Raw genomic sequence first — 19,652 nt, forward strand, 5'->3', positions numbered from 1 at the left:
AATCCACAATGAAGTAGCTGGAAAATTGTCAAATTTACCAAAGAACAGCACTGCGAACCAACTTAACCTGATGACATTTATAGAAACTCCGCCCAACAACATCGGAAGAGGCATTCTCTACTAGTGCAAATAAAACGTTTGCCAAGATATCCGGGGCCGTAACACAAACCACAAGTGTAAAATAATTAAAAACACACGAATTAATTCATTCGCTATACCATCACTTGCTTTTCATCCCTCCTTTCTTCTTTTTCCTGAGCCATAATAACCTGTATCCAGACTGATCTTCTAAGCCACCATCCCTCAGATGGCCACCAACATGATTTAAGCCTCTAACACGGCTATAGTCAGTATTAATGAGTCAATATTAGTAGAGCTCGTAGAATAGTCCCTGATACGTCGTAGTAAGGACTCTCTCATCATCATCATTGACTGGTGATTGACGGTTAGTCATCATCCTCAGAGGGGAGATTCAGCCTGGCACACAAAGCTGTCTGCCCTGGCCTTACTGCCCACTTCCACCTACGGTTTTCTAGCTTCCTCGCTCACTTCCCTCTTCTTTTCAGCAGCCCACTTCCTCCTGGAGGCCTTCAAGCTAGGGCTTGTACTACCCCCTGAGCTGTGAATGTGCTCCATGCACATCTTCTACACAGCCCTTGTCAGATCTGTGTCTGTGGCTTCCCAGGGGACTTCATCACAGTTAACTCTTTCTTTCCTGAGCATAAGTATATTTAAAAGAGAAATATGCTATGAGACTGATTTATAGGGGTTCAACTTTTTAAAGCTGTCAAAGCCATTTATCTCTTACTCCATACAAAGCTGATGATGTGTGGTGACAAACATTAGGAATTGCAGTGACTCTATTTATGTGGTACCCTGGCTTTAAAACCATCCATGGCCATCAATTAACACAGGATAAAATCCAATCTACTTAGCATAGCATTCAAGGCCCTTCACAACCTGACTCAAATAAGGCTGTACACATATCTATTAAATGTGTGTCACTGGAATTATGTACCTCAATTAGCAGAGTATGCATTTGTCTCCCCAGCAAGGCGGGGAGTTCCTGGACCAGAGGAAGCAGGTCTTACTCATGTCCTAGCCAGGTCCCACCCACTTCTCCACCCCTAACCCACCATCATCAGTACAAAGTAATTGTTTGAAAAATTAATTTCATTGTGTTTCTTTATCAGCTGGAGTTTTCTTTTTCTTTTTTTCTCGAGTGCCAGGGATCGAATCCAGAGTTCGATGTCCATACTAAGCAAGCACTTTACCACTGAGTTACATCACCAGTTGGATTTCTTCTTTTGGGGGAGCAGGGTCTCATAATTTGCTCAGGCTGGCCTCCAACTGGTGATTCTCCTTTCCCAGCCTCCTGAGTTCCTGGGACTACAGGCAAGAATTTTTTTTTTTAATTGTGGTAAAATACACATAAAATTTAAAAATTTCATTTTAAAGTAACTCATACAGCATTCAGCATCACACAACTTGTCAGCTGGATTTCTGAGAGATTATCATCTGTAAATTTCTCGGTGTAAAATTCTTTTTTTTTTTCTCTTTTTTCTTTTTTGTATGTATGTGTTTTGGGGGATGGAGTTCAGAGCCTGGTGCATGCTGGCAAGTTCTAGTACTGAGCTACATTCCTCACTGCGTAAAATTCTTTAAGGAAAAGGGGAATAAAGGAGAAGAGAGTGAAAAAGATACAAATAACAAAAAACGAAGGGAGTGGAAGGTGAACATCCGGACAATAAACCAGATGATTTCCCACCTATTGCAAAAGGGTGAATAGAGCATCATCAATGAGGAAGGAATAGGGTCAGGGGCTTTAGAGAGGCAGGTAGCCAAGGGTGTCATCAGGAGGAAGGATGGAGGGAGAAGGTCTTGTCTGAATTCCTGAGGAAGGGTAGAAGTGGGCGTCATCCTGGAATATTCTAGAACAAGTTAGTCCTTTAAGAGTAGCAATTTCTTGGAATATAAACTTAGGAGGGAGCACAGAAGGATGGCTTCACTGCAGCTACTTTTCAGAGCACAGGATTCAGACAAGTTCAACACTGTCAAGGGGTTGAGGGGCTATAGATGGAAAGAGAAAAAGGAATCATAGCCCCTCATACACAGAGAGGCTGGGTCGGGTCTCCACCTACCATCCCTTCTGCTGCCTCATAGGTTCGCCTTTTCTCCGTGGTGGCATCACCACCCATGATCTAGGGCTGCACAGCTCAGGGCAAGGAGCGTTCCTGCATGATGCCAGCTGTGCATTCCAGCGGTTCTGGGTGACTCCTCCATGTGTCATCTTCAAGCAGAACAGGCACCTCCACTCGGATGCTCCTTGAAACCTGATGCTCCCCCCCCCACCCAGCACAGAGACTCCAAGGCAGCCTCCTGGTCCATCCTTTCTTTCCCTCCCATCCTTCACTTCTAAACCTCGCCATTTATTCAGATCTATCCCCACCCCAACCCCAGCACCCAAAGCAGATCCTCTCAAACAAGGTGCAACCATTCTTCCTCCTCAAGGGGCTGGTGGGGCCTGAGGGTCTGCTCCATTTTCAGCCCCATAGTAATGATGGATCAGAACCCAGCCCTTGTACTTCCAGAATGCCAAGCAGACCCTGAGACCTAGGAGAGAATACCTCTAACTCTACCTAGCCAGCCACTTCCCAGCAGTGACATTTCAATATTGGCCTCTGGACAAACCACCATCAAATATGCTGGAGTCATTTTGAAATACAAGGATGCCTGTCCCACCCGCTGACATTTGAGTCAATAGGTCTCGAATAGGCATCAGGAATTTGGTTTTGAAAATCTAATTTAATACAGAGCTCAATTTTACAGGCCATTCACATCCAGTATCTTATTTCAACCCTACCCCAAATTGCTTGGTGTATGGGCTTTGAATGCCATCTGTAGCTGGGTATGGTGGTGCTTGCCTATAATCCCAGGCATTTAGGGGGCTGAGACAAGAGGATTGTAAGTTCAAAGCCAGCCTCAGCACCTTAGCCAGGCCTTGTCTCAAAATAAAAAAAAAAAAAAAAAAAAAAAAACTAAAAGGGCTAAGAGTATAGCTCAGTGGTAAAGTGCCCCTGGGTTCAATTCCCAAGTACAAATAATAATAATGATAATGACATTTGTACTCAATTCATAGAGTACATTCCAAACAGGGAATGACACTTGAATTTAGATTTAGAGATAATATCAGAAACTCCACTTAAAATTCTCTGGGGGAGGGCTGGGGATGTGGCTCAAGTGGTAGCGTGCTCGCCTGGCATGCGTGCGGCCCGGGTTCGATCCTCAGCACCACATACCAACAAAGATGTTGTGTCCGCCGAAAACTAAAAAATAAATAATAAAAAATTCTCTCTCTCTCTCTCTCTCTCTCTCTCTCTCACTAAAAAAAAAAAAAAATTATCTGGGGGAAAACTTGGGCAGGGGGGTTAGGGGGAAGTAATGATAGATGCAAAAAAAAAAAAAAACCCAGCAGGATGTTGATAACTGTAGAAGCTGGGTTATGCACAGGGGGATTTCCTTCTAGCTTTATGTATGTATAGAAATCATCATTCGAAAGAGGTTTTATTTTGTTTTGGTACTGGAGATTAAGCTCAGTGGTGCTTAAATCCTCCATCTTTTTATTTTTTTATTTTGAGACTGTGTCTCACTAAGTCCTTAGGGTCTCACTAAGTTGCTGAGGCTGGCCTCAAACTTTCTATCCTCCTGCCTCAGCCTCCTGAGTTGCTAGGATTACAGGCCTATACCACCATGCCCAATTATAAAGAGCTTTTTAAGCTTCTCTTTGGTGATGATTAGAAAGTGTGCTAGGTATGCCTTTGTGATGTTTTCTAAATTTCATCCAGGGAATGAAAACGGTAATTTACTATGATCTAGGAAAATTCATTGTGATCCATCCAATGCAATGTTGTTGTAACTAAAGAGAGAGGAGTCTGCCATTTAGAAAAAGAACAGTTGAGCATGGAGAATATGTCAGAGTTGCGTCTGTCCAGGGTAGAGAGCATTTCTAAGTATCTTGTGTTGGGCTCCGTAAAACTTGATCTGTATCCAGCCTATTCTTCCAACATATTCATAAAGACTTCTAATGTACTAGTTATCTGAGCAGTTTAATTTCTCATTATAAATTAAGAAATTAGTATTTGACTTCATCACTTAGCTATGTGGTGGCTTAGTCAGGGTGACTCATCCTCTCCAATCTATTTATCTATTGGTGAGGATAAAGATCTATATCCTGAGGACCAGATCTCAGATCTTCAGTGGTTCCACAAAGAAGCAGAGCTCCTTTGAATGAGGATCGGTCTCCAGGAAACCCCAGATGCCTGCTTGCCCGAGTTAGGGCATAAGATTCACCAAGAATTGCAGAATGGGACATGGGGGAGAGGGGAGAACTCTGGTATCTTCAACTTGAAATAAGACGTCTGCTTTAGGGCAGAAGTCCTCAGCACCACATAAAAATAAAATAAAAAGATATGTGTCCAACTACAAATAAAAAAAAATGCTAAAAAAAAGACTTCTGCCTTTTTGATACTCAGCTATACTGTCTGACCCCGGGGGCAAATCACTTAATCTCTCTGAATGTCAAATTCTCTACCTGTAAAACAAGGGTGATGGAACCTATCACAAGGGATTTGCTAAAAATATGAAACAAAAGGATGAAGGACTGCCTATACACACGGTGACCCTGGAGTTCCAGAAGAACATATGTTGCTGTTGTTTATATAAGCCACTGCTATGGCTTATCTACTCGTGTACTGAAATTGTTCTGGGAAAGTAGCTTTGGCCCTTTTATTTATTTTTAATTTTTCATAGTTGCAGATGGACAGAATGCCTTTATTTTATATGTTTATTTATTTATTTTTAATGTGGTGCTGAAGATCGAACCCAGTGTCTCATGCATTCTAAGCAAGCGCTCTGCCACTGAGCTACATACAGCCCCAGCCTGGAACCTCTTATTTTTATTTTTGGTACTGGGAATTGAACTCAGGGCCACTCAGCCACTGAGCCACATCCCCAGCCCTATTTTGTATTTTATTTAGAGACAGGGTCTCCCTGAGTTGCTTAGCGCCTTGCTTTTGCTGAGGCTGGCTTTGAACTTGTGATCCTCCTGTCTCAGCCTCCCAAGCTGCTGGGATGACAGGTGCCAGGCATGGCCCTTTTAAAAGAACGAACATGTGTCAGAAGTAGGCTTACCAATGGAGGAGAAGTCACTGGTCCATTTGAGGATATTGCTCAGAGCGCTGGGGTGCCTGGTGGAAGTGAGTAATGTACATTTCCTATCACTTAGAAATATCATGAGCTGTAGCTTTGAAGGTCAAACAGCTAAGAAACGGCTTTGGTGGATAGAATTTTTCTCGTTTGCCTTCTTCCTGTGGAAGACTAACAAATGGGGTTATCCTAAATTCCCCAGGACCTGGCTGATGGGGAAGTATGTGCATGAAGCTAAGTCAGAGCTATGACGAAAGTCCAGGGAGGGTAGAGGAAGCTGGGGACACCCATTCTGAACCTCCACAGAGCACCTGGATACAAGGGGTGGCAGGCTTTTGAGGATATGGCTCTAGGGGGGAGTCAGAAAGTCAAAGTTAAATTGAAAATTGATGGATTAAAAACTAAAGATTAGGCTGGGCTGTGGCTCAGTGGTAGCGCACTTGCCTGGCATGTGTGAGGCACTGGGTTCAATCCTCAGCACCAGATATAAATAAATGAATAAAATAAAGGTCCATCAACAATTAAAAACAACAACAACAACTAAAGACTAAGGTAAAAGGAAACCAATTTCAAAAGCATGGTTGAATTTCCTTAAATTTACTTTTTTTTTTTTTTTTGGCGAGGGGGTGGGGGACTGGGGATTGAACCCAGAGGCACTCAACCACTGAGCCACATCCCCAGTCCTTATTATATTATATTTAGAGACAGGGTCTTGCAGAGTTGCTTAGGGGCTTGCTGAATTGCTGAGACTGGGCTTAACTCACCATCCTCCTGCTTTAGCCTCCTGAGCTGCTGGGATTATAGATGTGAGCCACTGGTAACTGGCTAAATCATATTTTACTTGGTATTTTTTTCCATTCTTTTTACTGGTACATTATGGTTGTACATAATGGAAGGATCCATTGTTAAATATTCGTTCATAAACAATAAAGCAATAAAATTTGACCAAAATCATTCCTCAGCATTTCCCTTTTCCCTTTGTACTTTTGTTTTTCTTTAAACTAGGAACTGAACCCAGGGTGACTAACATGCCCCAGTCCTTTTTATTTTGAGACAGGGTCTTGCTAAGTTACCTAGGGCCTCCATAAATTGCTGTGGCTGGCCTTGAACTTCCGATCCTTCTGCCTTACTGGGATTACAGGCCTGCACCACTGCACCTGGCTGTACTTGGTATTTTTAAACAACTAGACTCACATGGGGGTGGGTGGGCTTGGCTTGTTTTTGTTTTGTTTTGTTTTGTTTTGGTTGTTGTTGTTGCTTGTGCTGGGGTGCTGAGAACCCAAGCCAGGGCTTTGCACATGCTATGCACACACTGTACCACTGAGCCATGCCCCAGCCCAAGGCTTTTTTAAAAAGAAAACATTTTTATCTTTGGCCAGGTGTGGTGGCACACACCTGTAATCCCAGCGGCTTGGGAGGATTGATTTATTTGTTTGTTTATGTATGTATTATGTGTGTGTGTGTGTGTGTGTGTGTGTGTGTGTGTTGCTGAGAATTGAATCCAGTGCCTCACACACCTGTAATCCCAGTGCCTCACACAAGTTCAAAGCCAGGCTCAGCAATTTATCAAGGCCCTAAGCAACTTAATGAGGCCCTGTCTCTAAATTAAAAAATAAGAGCTGGGGATACAGCTCAGTTAGTAGAGTGCTTGCCTTGCATGCACAAGGCCCTGGCTTCAATGCCCATCACTACAAATAATAATAATAATAATAAGCTGGGTGGTGGCACAGTCTTGTAATTCCAGCAGCTCAGGAGGCTAAGGCAGGAGAATTGCAAGTTCAAAGTCAGCCTCAGCAACAGCGAGGTGTTAAGCAACTCAGTGAGGTCCTGTCTCTAAAGAAAATACAAAATAGGGCTAGGGATGTGGCTCAGTGGTTAAGTGTTCCTGGGTTCAATCCCTGGTAACAACAACAACAACAAATCTATCTTCTATTATGAAGACTTTTACAATATCCCTTAGCTTCAACATTTCTCATTGAAAATGACTATCTGGAAAGAATTGGAAGTAGACGAGTTTGGGCTTCAGTACCTGGCTCTGTTGGTCTTGCCAAACAGCATGATCTTGAGCAATTTAATTTAATCTGTTTGGGACCAGTTTTTCTCTCTGTAAAATGGGAATAATACTAATACCTACCTCACAGAATTGCTATAAAGATGGAAGTAAGGTAAGGAATGGGAAGAGCACAGCCGACACAGGTAGTTGGCACTCCATAAGTGGGAGCTTCATATCCTTGTTGTTAAATGTTCTCAGTCCCCTGAATTACAATGGTGGCTCCTTAGCTGGATTTCTCCCTTCCCCATTCATCTGGTGGATGACCCACAACGAACCTTCCACACCTTTAGCTTCCACCCCCTCACTCAGAGAGGGTTCTGTCCCGCCCTAATTGGATTAAGGGCAGACCTGTTTGTAGGTCAATGTCAGGACTCTGGCTCTGACTTTTTAAAATTATTTATTTATTTATATGTGGTGCTGAGAATCGAACCCAGTGCCTCGCACATGCTAGGCAAGTGCTCTACCCCTGAGCTATAGCCCCAGACCCCTGGCTATTCCTTCAAAAGAAATGAAAAGTCTCTGGAAGCTTTTGATCTGAAGAAGCGTGAAATCAAACTTGGGTTTTTAAAAGCTCACTTGGTCTGCTGACTTGAAAATAGACTGTAGGGGAACAGCATAGCAGCAAGGACTCCAGGTAGGAAGCAAGGTGGGCCCTCCAAACACGCAAGGACGGTGGCTGGGGCCTGAGTGGTGGCAGTAGAAGTGAGGAGAGCTACCTGGGTTTGCCTTTATTGATTGATTGATTGATTGATTGATTGTGGTAATGGGATTGAACCCAGGGCCCAGTGCATGTTAGACAAGGTTCCACCACTAAGCTACACCCCAGGCCCAACTGGCTGGATGTTAGATATATAGTCAGCCCTTTGTATACACAAAGTTTCACATCTGTGGATTTAACCAACTGTATATAAAAAAATATTTATTCAAACTGGTGGTGCATGCCTGTAATCCCAGGGATTTGGGAGGTTGAGGCAGGAGGATAGCAAGTTTGAGGCCAGCCTCAGCAACTCAGGGAGGCCCCGAGCAACTTAACAGTCTGTGTCAAAATAAAAAATAAAAAGGACGGGGCATGGGACTGTACCGCACTTTGGCTGGGCACAAAATAACGGAGCCGCCACAAGGCACTTGTAGGTTCAAACAGGAACTCCTTTATTGCCCAAACTCCACCGGCACTCCACGGCACTCCCCGGAACTCACCCAGCCCTCAACGGGGCTCCGTGAGAACTCCAAGGGAACTCTTGAGAACTCAAGGGCAACTCCGCAAGAACTCAAAAGTAGCGGGCACCGGAGGCAGCAGGAGCCGCCCTATTGACGGACAGCAGGGGTCTATATACAACTGAATAAACAGCCTGTTTCAATCCAGCATCATCCAGTCACAGCAATTATACATAGCTTAACTTAATATCATCATCTTAATGGTTCGCTGGTGTCACCTCTCAACCATTCCTTCTGGCAAAATGCCAGGCGCCATCCCAACTCGGCTGTGGCTCTCAACAGGACTGGGGTTGTGGCTCAGTGTAGAGCACTTGCCTAGCATGTGTGAGGCACTGGGTTCAATTCTGAGCACCACATATAAATAAATAAAATAAAGATTCATTGACATGGGGGGGGCAAAAAAAAAAAGGAAAGGAAAGAAAAAGGGGCTGGGCATGTGGCTCCGTGATTAAGTGCTCCTGGTTCAATCCCCAGTACCCCCCCAAAAAAATTATTAGAACATTTCGTCTGCACTGATAACAGAGATTTTTATCTTGTCACTATCCCTAAGCAACACATTATGACAATTATTTACATAGGATCTACATCGCATGTACCGCATGTAATCTAGAGATGATTTGAAGTCTATGGAATGGGGGTTGGGAATTTGGCTCAGTGGTAGAGTGCTTCCCTAGCATGCATGAGGAGGCCCTGCCTTGATCCTGGCACTGCAAAAATAAAAAGGGGAAAAAAAAAATCTCTGGGCAGATGTGTATGTGTTATACGCAAATACTGTGCCATTTTACATGAGGGACTTGAGCATCAGATTTGGGCATTCTTGGGTGGTCCTTGAACCTATCCCCTGAGCATACTTAGGGAGGACTGTGTTTCCAGTGAGTGTATAGCCAACAGGATTTTTGACAGGACACACGTAGAGGTCGAGTCAAAGGGAGGAACACAGGATGACTCCAAGGGTTTTGGCCACAGCAACTGGAAAGATTGATAAATACGGATGGAAGGGAAATAATGGGAGGTACATGTTTTGGAGAAAAGACAAGCAGTTTCTTTTTGGCGACTCTTGGTTAATATGGGGACATCTAAGCCGAGAACAGAGCTCTTGGGTCCCAACTATTACTCTACTAAGACCAATTTACAGTCTTTGAAAGATGTTAGGGGCCATAGTGGGGGAAAATCCATCGGTTTAGCTGGGTGGTTCTGGCTGAGCCTGTCTTGGGTTGCAGTCACTGTCATCTGGGACTACAACCTTTGGAAGGCCTGACTGGGGCTGGAAGATCCACTTCCCAGTGCACACCCATGGCTGCAGGAAGCTTCAGTTTCGCTGTCAGTGTTCAGCAAAGAGGATGTTCCCTCTGGCTTCCCGATTCAGGCCCCCTGCTCTTCATGTCCTTGTGCGGTTCTTCTCCATACGTCTGGCTCGGTCCACAGGACCAAGAGAATATGGAAGAAGTGGTATGTCGGCAGGCACAGTGGCGCATGCCTGTAATCCCAGTGTCTCGGGAGGCCGAGACAGGAGGATCGCAGGTTCAAAGCCAGCCTCAGCAATGGCGAGGTGCTAATCAACTCTGTGAGACCCTGTCTCTAAATGAAATACAAAATAGGGCTGGGGGTGTGGCTCAGTGGTGAGTGCCCCTGAGTTCAATCCCTGGTACCAAAAAAAAAAAAAAAAAAAAAAACGGGGGCAGGTGCTGGGGATGTGGCTCAGTGGTGAAATGGTACCTCCCTTATTGGGTTCAATCACTGGTCACCCCTACTCCCAGGAAAAAAAGTGGTAAGTTATTTCAGAGGCTAGGTCACAAAAGATACTTGGATTCTACCTTAGGTTTTTGTTTTTTATTTTTTTTTCTTTCTTAGATCCCTTACTCCAGGAAGTCAGCTGTCATGCTGTGAGCAGCCCAATATACAGATTGTCATGGTGAAAAACTGAGGCTTCCTGCCAACAGCCATGGGTGTGCACTGGGAAGTGGTTCTTCCAACCCCAATCAAGCCTTCCGATGGTTGTAGCCCCAGATGACAGTGACTGCAACTCAAGATACACTCAGCCAGAACCACCCAGCTAAACTGCTTCCTAATTCCTGGCCCACAGAAACTATGACATATCACAGGCTTACTGTCTTGAGCTACCAAGTTTGGTGATTAACTTGTTATGCAGCAATAAATATGTAACATATCTCTCAAAAGTCAAGTGAAGGGGGTGACCCAGGAAAATTTAGAGGCTTCTGCAAGAAGAGAGGCTGGCACCTCAAGCCACCATAGATCTCTGCTTAGGTAACAGACTCGCTTCTTAGAGCAGAAATAGAACTAGAGAGACCTGAGTCAGGGAAGTGGTCTATATTATAATTCCTGGGTGCATCCATTCAAGACGGGTGTCTTCCAGGCCAGGGGACCCCAAAAGCAAGAAGTCAGGGCAAATCCCAGCAGCTGGGGAGGCTGAGACAGAGGATTGCAAGTTTAAAGCCAACCTCAGCAGCTTAGCAAGGCCCTAAGCAACTTAGTGAGACCCTGACTCTAAATAAAATATTAAAAAAAAAAAAGGACTGGGGATGTAGTTCAGTGGTTAAGCACCTTGATTCAATCCCCAGTACCCCCTCCAAAAAAAAAAAAAAAAAAAAAATCTAGGGCAAGTCTCCTAACAGAGACTGAGCCAAACCTACCACAACGAAGCAGTATCTGGACACAAGTCACAAGTCACACTCAGTTAGGCAGCAACAACTACTAAGGGGAGAGGGTTTAACAAGCAGGAGATGAAGAGAAACTTCTTTTCCCTCTCACCCCTACCAGGACCCCCAAGCTGGAGAAATTATTTAGATCCTGAAAAGAAATAGGGAGTATCACAGAACCAACCCATGAGCCCTGTAACACTAGATGCATGCTCACATGCACACAGTCACCAACTAACTGCAGGGAGGAAGGAGAGGCCAAGCCGTTCCCATCTGCAGGTCCCTGCAGCAAAAACTGGTCCCCAGAGGTGGGGGTGTCTCTCAATAGTGGAGCATGCACTAGGCTCTGGGTTCAACCCCCACCTCTGAAAGAAGAGAAGGAGAAAGGAAGGGAGGGGTGGCGGAAAGGTATTGGTCCCTAGACACAGGTGACAGGGAGGGGACACGGGTTGTATAATTCAGAAATGAGATGGCAGTTTTTTATTTTCTTTTTTCTTAAGTTATTTATTTATTTATTTATTTATTTATCTTTTTAGAGAGGGCAGCTTTTAATGGACCAGACTGGACTTTCAATACTAAAATCCATATTAAAGCTATGGGATCCTTCCAAGACCTCAAGAAGGGAATAGAGAGGGGGAACTTGGATAGAAACTGCTGAAAAGTCTTATATGGAAAAGAAACAGAACCAGGACATGTCAAGGCCCTGCTGAGTGGAGATTCTTCAGAAAAGTGGTAACCATTCTCTCCCTTTCACCTGAGTGCTGTGTAGGGGCTTTGAAGGGTTGGAGTCAAGACAGGTTTGAACAAGACTGAACTTCATTTCTGAGTGATCCTGAGCAGATTTTTTTAAAGCTTTCTAAACCTCCATTTGAAAATGCAACTAATAATGGTACCTATTTTAGTCAGTTTCCCATTGCTATAACAACACACCTGAAGTTGGGTGATGTATAAAAAAAAAAAGGTTTTTTTTTTAGCTCACTGTTTTGGAAGCTCAGAGTCCAAGATCAGACTGGCCCCATTCATTCACCTCTGGTGAGGCTCTTATGGTGGATGAGGACCTGTGAATCATATTGCAAGACAGGAAACCAGAGAGAAGGGAGAGTCCAGTAAAGACCTCTTACTAGGCTCCACTTCTTAAAGGTGCCAGCACCTCTCAATATTGCTACGCTGAGGACCAAGTTCCCCACACACGAACCCTTGGAGGACAAACCCAAACCGTTGCCCAAACCACAGCAGTATCCTTCCCACAACCCTTACAGGGCTGAAGCGAACGCACACAGATGTATTGCATTCAGATGGGAGAGGAGACCCAGCAGCAGACAGCTTGAGGCTCCTATAATCCCCGTTTAAGGATCTCCCTCCATATATAAAAGCCCAGATGGACCTTTCTTGGTCCCCTGCTCATCTTAGGTCAATTGCTATACACTGGGTCAGGTCTTACTAGAGTTCATGGAAAATGGAGGAGGGACAGGATCCCAGAAGAAGCAGAGGTACCATCTCAGGAAGAAAGGGGACAGGAAGCTGGGTAGATCAAAACAATGCAAACCTACTCCATCTGATCTTGCCTGCACCTCATAGGAGCCAGGTGCAATTCTTTCTTTGGTTGACCAATATCTTAGTCTGTTTTTGTGACTATAACAAGATGCCCCAAACCAGGAAATGTATAAATAATAAAAGTTCATTTGGTTTATGGTCCTGTAGGCTGGGAAGTCATGAGTACCAGCATCTGTTCTGCATCTGGTGAGGGCCTCTGTGCTATATCACAACATGGTGGAGGGCATCACCTGGTGAGATGGAGTGAGTGAGCCAGCTTGGGTCTCTCTCTCTCCCTCCCTCTCTCTCTCTCTCTCTCTCTCTCTCTCTCTCTCTCTCTTTAGTATTGGGGATTGAAACCAGGAGCACTTAACCACTGAGCCACATCCCCTTTCTTTTTTATTTTTTATTTTGAGATAGGGTCCTACCAAGTTGTTTAGGGCCTTGGTGAGGCAGACCTCAGACTTGTGATCCTCTTGCCTCAGCCTCCCAAATTGTTGGGATTACAGGGTGCACACCATGCCAGCAGGTCTCCCTCCTCCTCCTCCTCCTCCTCCTCCTCCTCCTCCTCCTCCTCCTCTTCTTCTTTTTTTTTCTTCTTATAAAATTACTAATGTCATCATTCTGATGACCAGATTTATCTCATCCCAATTACCTCCCCCAAGCCCCACTTTTAAACACTGTCAATATAGGACTTTAGGGATTAAAATTCCAGGGGACACTACCAAACTATAGCTTCCAGGGAGAAGCAAACATTTGAAAATTAAGTTAGGAAGGAACCTGTGTATCTGATGGGGTCCTCTTGTGTTAAAGATAAAGGCTCCAGTTAAAGATAAAGGCCCTCTTGTGTTAAAGATAAAGGCACCAGTCTGATCTTGGACTCTGAGCCTCCAAAACAGTAAGCTAAATAAACTTTTTTCTTTTACACATCACCCAACTTCGGGCGAGTTGTTGTAGCAATGGGAAACTGACGAAAACAGGTACCATTATTAGTTTCATTTTCAAATGGAGGTTTGGAAAGCTTTAAAAAAATCTGCTCAGGATCACCCAGAAATTAAGTTCAGTCCTGTTCAAACCTGTCTTGACTCCAACCTTGAAACCCCTGGCCGGGCAAATTGAGCTAGCTGCTAAAGGTACCCCAAGGCTTTAGTGTGTTGATAACCATCTGGGACAATCCAGAGGAGATCTGGAATGAAGGTGTCAAAGGCTGTTCTCAATTTCTGGGTGGGGAAGGCCATAATCAGAGTGGGGAATCAGAAATTTGTCTCATTGATATGTTTGGGATGATTTATTACCACACGTGGATTGTGCCAGGAACTGTGGGTGTGTGTGGGTGCCCTTGGCATAGAGAGCATTCTAACTTCCATCAGTCCCTGCAGGGTCCCTCCAAGGGAAATTCCAAGAGGAGGCCCCAGTGCTTCAAACTGTGGGTCAGTCAAGCATCAATTTCATCAGGTCAAGACCAGATTATGGGGTTTTTTGTTTGTTTGTTTGTTTTTCATAGTTTTTAGTTGTAGATGGGCATAATGCCTTTATTTTACTTATTTTTAGATGGTGCTGAGGATAGAACCCACTGTCTCACATGTGTTAGGCAAGTGTTCTATCACTGAGCCACAACCCCAGCCCTATGTTTCTTTGTTTTAATGGTCACACCTTCAATTTTAATATGAAAGCATAGAAAAATAAACATGTCAATGAAATGCAGTATATTTGATGACAAAGTACTTAACTGAAATCTATAGCCCCTCTGTGGCTAGGCCAAGTGAAAGTTGAAAATTTAAGAACCTGGAAATTGGGGCTGGGGTTATGGCTCAGTGATAGAGCGCTCACCCTGCAGGTGCAAGGCCCTGGGTTCGATCCTCAGCACCACATACAAATAAATAAATAAAATAAAGTTATATAAAAAAATATGTCAGTCTGCTGGACTTCAAGGAATAGTATTAAAATAAAAAAAAAGAACATGGAAATTGCTTTGATATCTTCCATAAAGATGCAGAGAAAGTTGTAGAACTGACTTTGATAATTTAGAGGCATTTCCCAAAGGATTAGCTAGAGTAATGGTAAATGGAATCTATGGAGAATATCAAAGTAACCAATGACAGGGAGTGACTAGTACATTGATATTAGATAAATAATCAGGTTTAAATACTGGAGATTGCTTTTTAAATTAAAAAAAATTGTTCTTTATAGTTATACGTGACAGTAGACTGTATTATATATATATATATATATATATATATATGTAATTGGACATAATACCTTCATTTTATTCGTTTATTTTATGTGCTGCTGAGGATTAAACCCACCACTGCACATGCTAGGTGAGCGCTCTACCACTGAGCCACAACCCCAGCCCCAGTAGACTGTATTTTGACATATTATACTATATGGAGTATAACTTATTCTAATTAAGATCCCATTCTTGTGGTTGTTGTGATATGGAGTTACACTGGCCGTATTCATATGTAAATATAGGAAAGTTATATCTGATTTATTCTACTATCTTGCCTATTCTCATCCCTTCTCCCTTCCCCTTATCCCCCTTTATCTAATCCAAGGAACTTCTATTCTGCACCCATTATGTGTTGGCATCTGCATATCAGAGAGAACATTTGGCCTTTGTTTTTTGGGGGACTGGCTTGTTTTACTAGGCATGATAGTCTCCAGTTCCATCCATTTACAGGCAAATGCCATAATTTCATTTTTCTTTATGGCTGAGTAATATTCCATTGTGTATATATATATATCACATTTTCTTTATCCATTCATCTGTTGAGTAGCATCTAGGTTGGTTCCACAGCTAAGCTATTATGAATTGAGCTGCTATAAACACTAATGTGGTTGAGTCACTGTAGTATGCTGATTTTAAGTCCTTTGGGTGTATGCTGAGTGGGATAACTGGATCAAATGGTGGTTCCATTCCAAGTTTTCTGAGGAATCTCCATACTACTTTCCAGAGTGGTTGCACCAATTTGCAAACCCACCAGCAATATATGAGTGTACCTTTTCCCCTGCATCCTCACCAACATTTATTGTTACTTATATTGTTGATAGTTGCCATTCTGACTGGAGTGAGATGAAATCTCAGTGTTGTTTTAGTTTGCATTTCTCGGGCTGGGGATGTGGCTCAAGCGGTAGCGCGCTCGCCTGGCATGCGTGCGGCCTGGGTTCGATCCTCAGCACCACATACAAACAAAGATGTTGTGTCCGCTGAAAAGTAAAAAATAAATATTAAAATTCTCTCTCTATCTCTCTCTGTCTCTCTCTCTCTTTAAAAAAAATAATAATAATTTGCATTTCTCTAATTGCTAGAGACGTTCAGATTATGTTTTCCTTTTAAGAAATTGAGGGCTGGTGCTAGGTCCAGCAATGCACACCTGTAATTCCAGTGACTCAGGAGACTGAGAAAGGAGGATCGCAAGTTCAAAGCCAGCCTCAGCAATTTACTAAGAACCTGTCTCAAAATAAAAAAATAAACAGGGCTGGAGATGAAGTTCAGTGGTTAAGCTCCCCTGGATTCAGTCCCTGGTACATTAAAAAAAAAAGAAAAAGAAAAAGAAAATGAGGACTTGGGAATGTATGAATATGTAACAACGAATCCCACTATTATGTATAATTATAATGCATCAATAAAAATATGGGGAAAAGGTAGAAAATAGTAGTGCTGGGGATCTAGCTCAGTTGGTAGAGTGCTTGCCTCAAATGCACAAGATCCTGGGTTTAATCCCCAGCACCACACAAAAAGAAAAAAGGTAGAAAATAGTAAAGAACAGAAATAATACCAAGGGGTAAATGTAGTCTCAGGAAACAGAGTTGTAATTTTATATCTAAAGCTACTTTCCAAGTGCTTCCTCCTATCTTCCTATCTCTGACCCTCAGCAGTATTATTCCTATCCTGTTTAAGAAAAGTCCGATTTGTCCTACAAATGCACATGGTTACTGTCCTGTATAACTAAAAAGAACAAATAAAAAAATTTTAAAATGCATATGGAACAGTGAACATTTTGGATACAGAGATGACTGCTAGGACACATTTTTGCACTTGAGGGACTCTCAACCCAGAGTGCAGAGAGAGGGTAATGAAGAAGACACATGGAGACTACTTAGCAGAAAACTAGTCCCTGTGATGGTATTGGAGTGAGGGGACTTAGGTATTCTGCTTTCTACACTCTGTGCAATGCAAACTTGTGTTGGAAAAGTGTAACTTGAAGCTCAATAAAAATACAAAAAAATACATGAATGAATAGATTAATAAAAAATAATGGGAAAGTCATGATCTGGGGAAAGAAAAGAAAACAAACCTCACATTTATGAAGCAGTGATTTCAAACCCGGGCTCACTTAGTCTTTTTGATACATTCAGAAGGGTCTTGCAAATGGTGAAACCAAGGCCCTGGCGGGTGAGGCGCTCTGCCCCAGGGTGCCCACTGGCAAACAGTAGAAGGCTTGATGCTTCCCCTATGGCTTTTTTTTTTTTCATTGCCAACTTGTAACCATGAAGGATCCAGTTCCACTGTCTGCCTGACCAAGCCACTAACTCAAGAGACAGGATGATCCAGGCGCAGTGGCGCGGGACTGTAATCCCAGCAATTTGGGAGGCTGAGGCAGGAGGATGGCGAGTTCAGAGCCAGCCTCAGGAAAAAGCAAGGTGCTAAGCAACACAGTGAGACCCTGTCTCTAAAGAAAATACAAAATAGGGCTGGGGATGTGGCTCAGTGGTGGAGTGTTCCTGAGTTCAATTCCTGGTACCCCCCCCCCCCACCCTGCAAAGAGAGAGAGAGAGAGAGAGAGAGAGAGAGAGAGAGAGAGAGAGAAGCAGGGGAAGGAAAAGCTTTACTGGCAACAAGTTGGAATTGGAGGGTTTTCATCCAATTCCATCTTGCCAGGGTCACAGGGTCAAAAACTTAGATGGCTGGTTCTGGGAAATCTAATTTTAGGCATAGCCAGATGGGCACCAAAATGGTCACTAGGTCACTAATTCTTATGGTAATCAATTTTCCTCCTTCTCCTCCTCCTTCTTTCTTTCTTTTTTTTCCCCCCAGGGCTGGGGGAAAAGAACCCAGGGCCTTGCTTACACTAGGCAAGGGCTTTACCACTGAACTCCATCCCCAGGCCTCCTGAATGATTTAAAAAAAATATATATATGTATTTTGTTGTAGACGGAGACATACCTTTATCTTATCAATTTATTTTTATGCGATGCTGAGGATCAAACCCAGTGCCTCACCTGTGCTGGCGTGGGCTCCACCACAGCCCTCTTGACATGATCTGGATGTTGCCCATAGGTCACCAGGTGTTCCTTAAACCTAAAGAAAGATAACTGATTAGAAGGGCACAGCCTGGGGCTGTTCTTGGATGTATTCCCTTATTCTTCTTTTCAGGGAAGCTTGACTGCATTGGTTAATTATTTGGGGAGTGAGGAATAGAGGAGGAAGAACGGAGGGAGTGCTAGCCAGCACCCATTAACCCACTCACACTCAGGAAACCACCCATTACACAGTAAGGCAAAGACCACAAGCCCTTTGTTGTAAGCCTTCATAAAAGCTCAGTGTGTATTATCTTGCTCTTCCTCGGCTTTCTCTAGTGTTTAATAGTTAATCTTTTAAAATAAAAAGGGACTAGAAGGGGGGAGGGAAAGAGAATGTGCTGGGGATTGAAAAGGAGCCAACTCTGTTAAGTGCATTTGTGAATAGGTCAAAAGGAACCCCACTGTTATGCATCATGCGCTAATTAAAAAATCAAAACTATTTTACCACAGATATAATAATGAAAGTTCTTTTAGGATCTTCAAAAAAAAAATGAATAAAAGATCTAGGGCTAGGGATATAGCTCAGTGGTACAGTGTGTGCTTAGTGTGCAAGAGGCGCTGGGCTGGTTCCCCAGCACCGCCAAATAACAAAAACAGTGAAAAGAGAATCCATAGAGTGGGAGAAATTATGTGCAAATCATTAGTCCCTTACCTGTGTCTGGAATATATGAAGCACTATCGGCTGGTAATGTAGCTCAGTGGTAGAGGACATGCTTAGCTTATGCAAAGCCCTAAGTTCAATACCTGGCATGCGAGCACACATACGCACACACACACACACACACACACACATACACACATACGCACGCACACTCACACATACAAAAGGCAGGAGGTCTGTTTTTTCAGAGGCGGAAGGAAAATCTTCCTGGGGTAGCCAGTCTGGGGAATAGTGGGTGCTCTGGTGTGCAGGAGGAGAGGGCAGCAAGCCGGAGAGCAGGGTGGGTCCTGGGAGCTGCCCAGCCCCTCAAGTCCCTGCAGCCTGGGGCTCCTGCAGGTGCTCTAGTATAGGCCCGGGCTTCTTTGGCAAGGGAAGTTCTTGCCTTGAGGATACTGAATGAGAGTTTTCCTTCTTCTGATGTTGCCCAGCCTTGTACAGCCCCTTTGTGCTGTCAAACCCCTCCTGAGCTCATCTCTGCCCAGCTCCACCTCCACCTGGCCTCCATTTTTAACTTCCCACGGAGGTCCAGGGATTGTGGCTAGAGAGACATGCTGAAGCTAAAAATATATGTGTGAGTCCTCCCTAAAATTCCTGGCCACATCATTTCCATCATCATCATGGTTACTGAGCCCATTTACCGAGCTCTTGCCACAGGCCAGGTATCTGGGGAATACTTATTGTACAACATGATGCAGAACTCTAGAGCGGGTGACACATGCCTGTAATCCCAGTAACTGAGGAGGATGAGGCAGGAGGATGGCAAGTTCAAGGCCAGCCTCAGCAACTTAGTGAGGCCCTAAGCAATTTAGTGAGAACTTTTCTTGAAATAAAAAAATAAAATAAAATAAAATAAAAAATGAAGATGTGGCTTGGTGGTTAAGTGCCCCTGAGTTCACTTCCCAGTACCAAAAAAAAAAAAAAAAAAAAAAAATTCAAATCCCAGGTCTTAGAAGGAATCAGCCACCAAGCAAGCCTCCAGCATACCTCCAGAACTGGGCTCTGACCTCCTGCCTGCGGTGGT

This window comes from Spermophilus citellus (assembly GCF_964194105.1).
Source record: "Spermophilus citellus genome assembly, chromosome: 13".
Taxonomy (NCBI): Eukaryota; Metazoa; Chordata; class Mammalia; order Rodentia; family Sciuridae; genus Spermophilus; species Spermophilus citellus.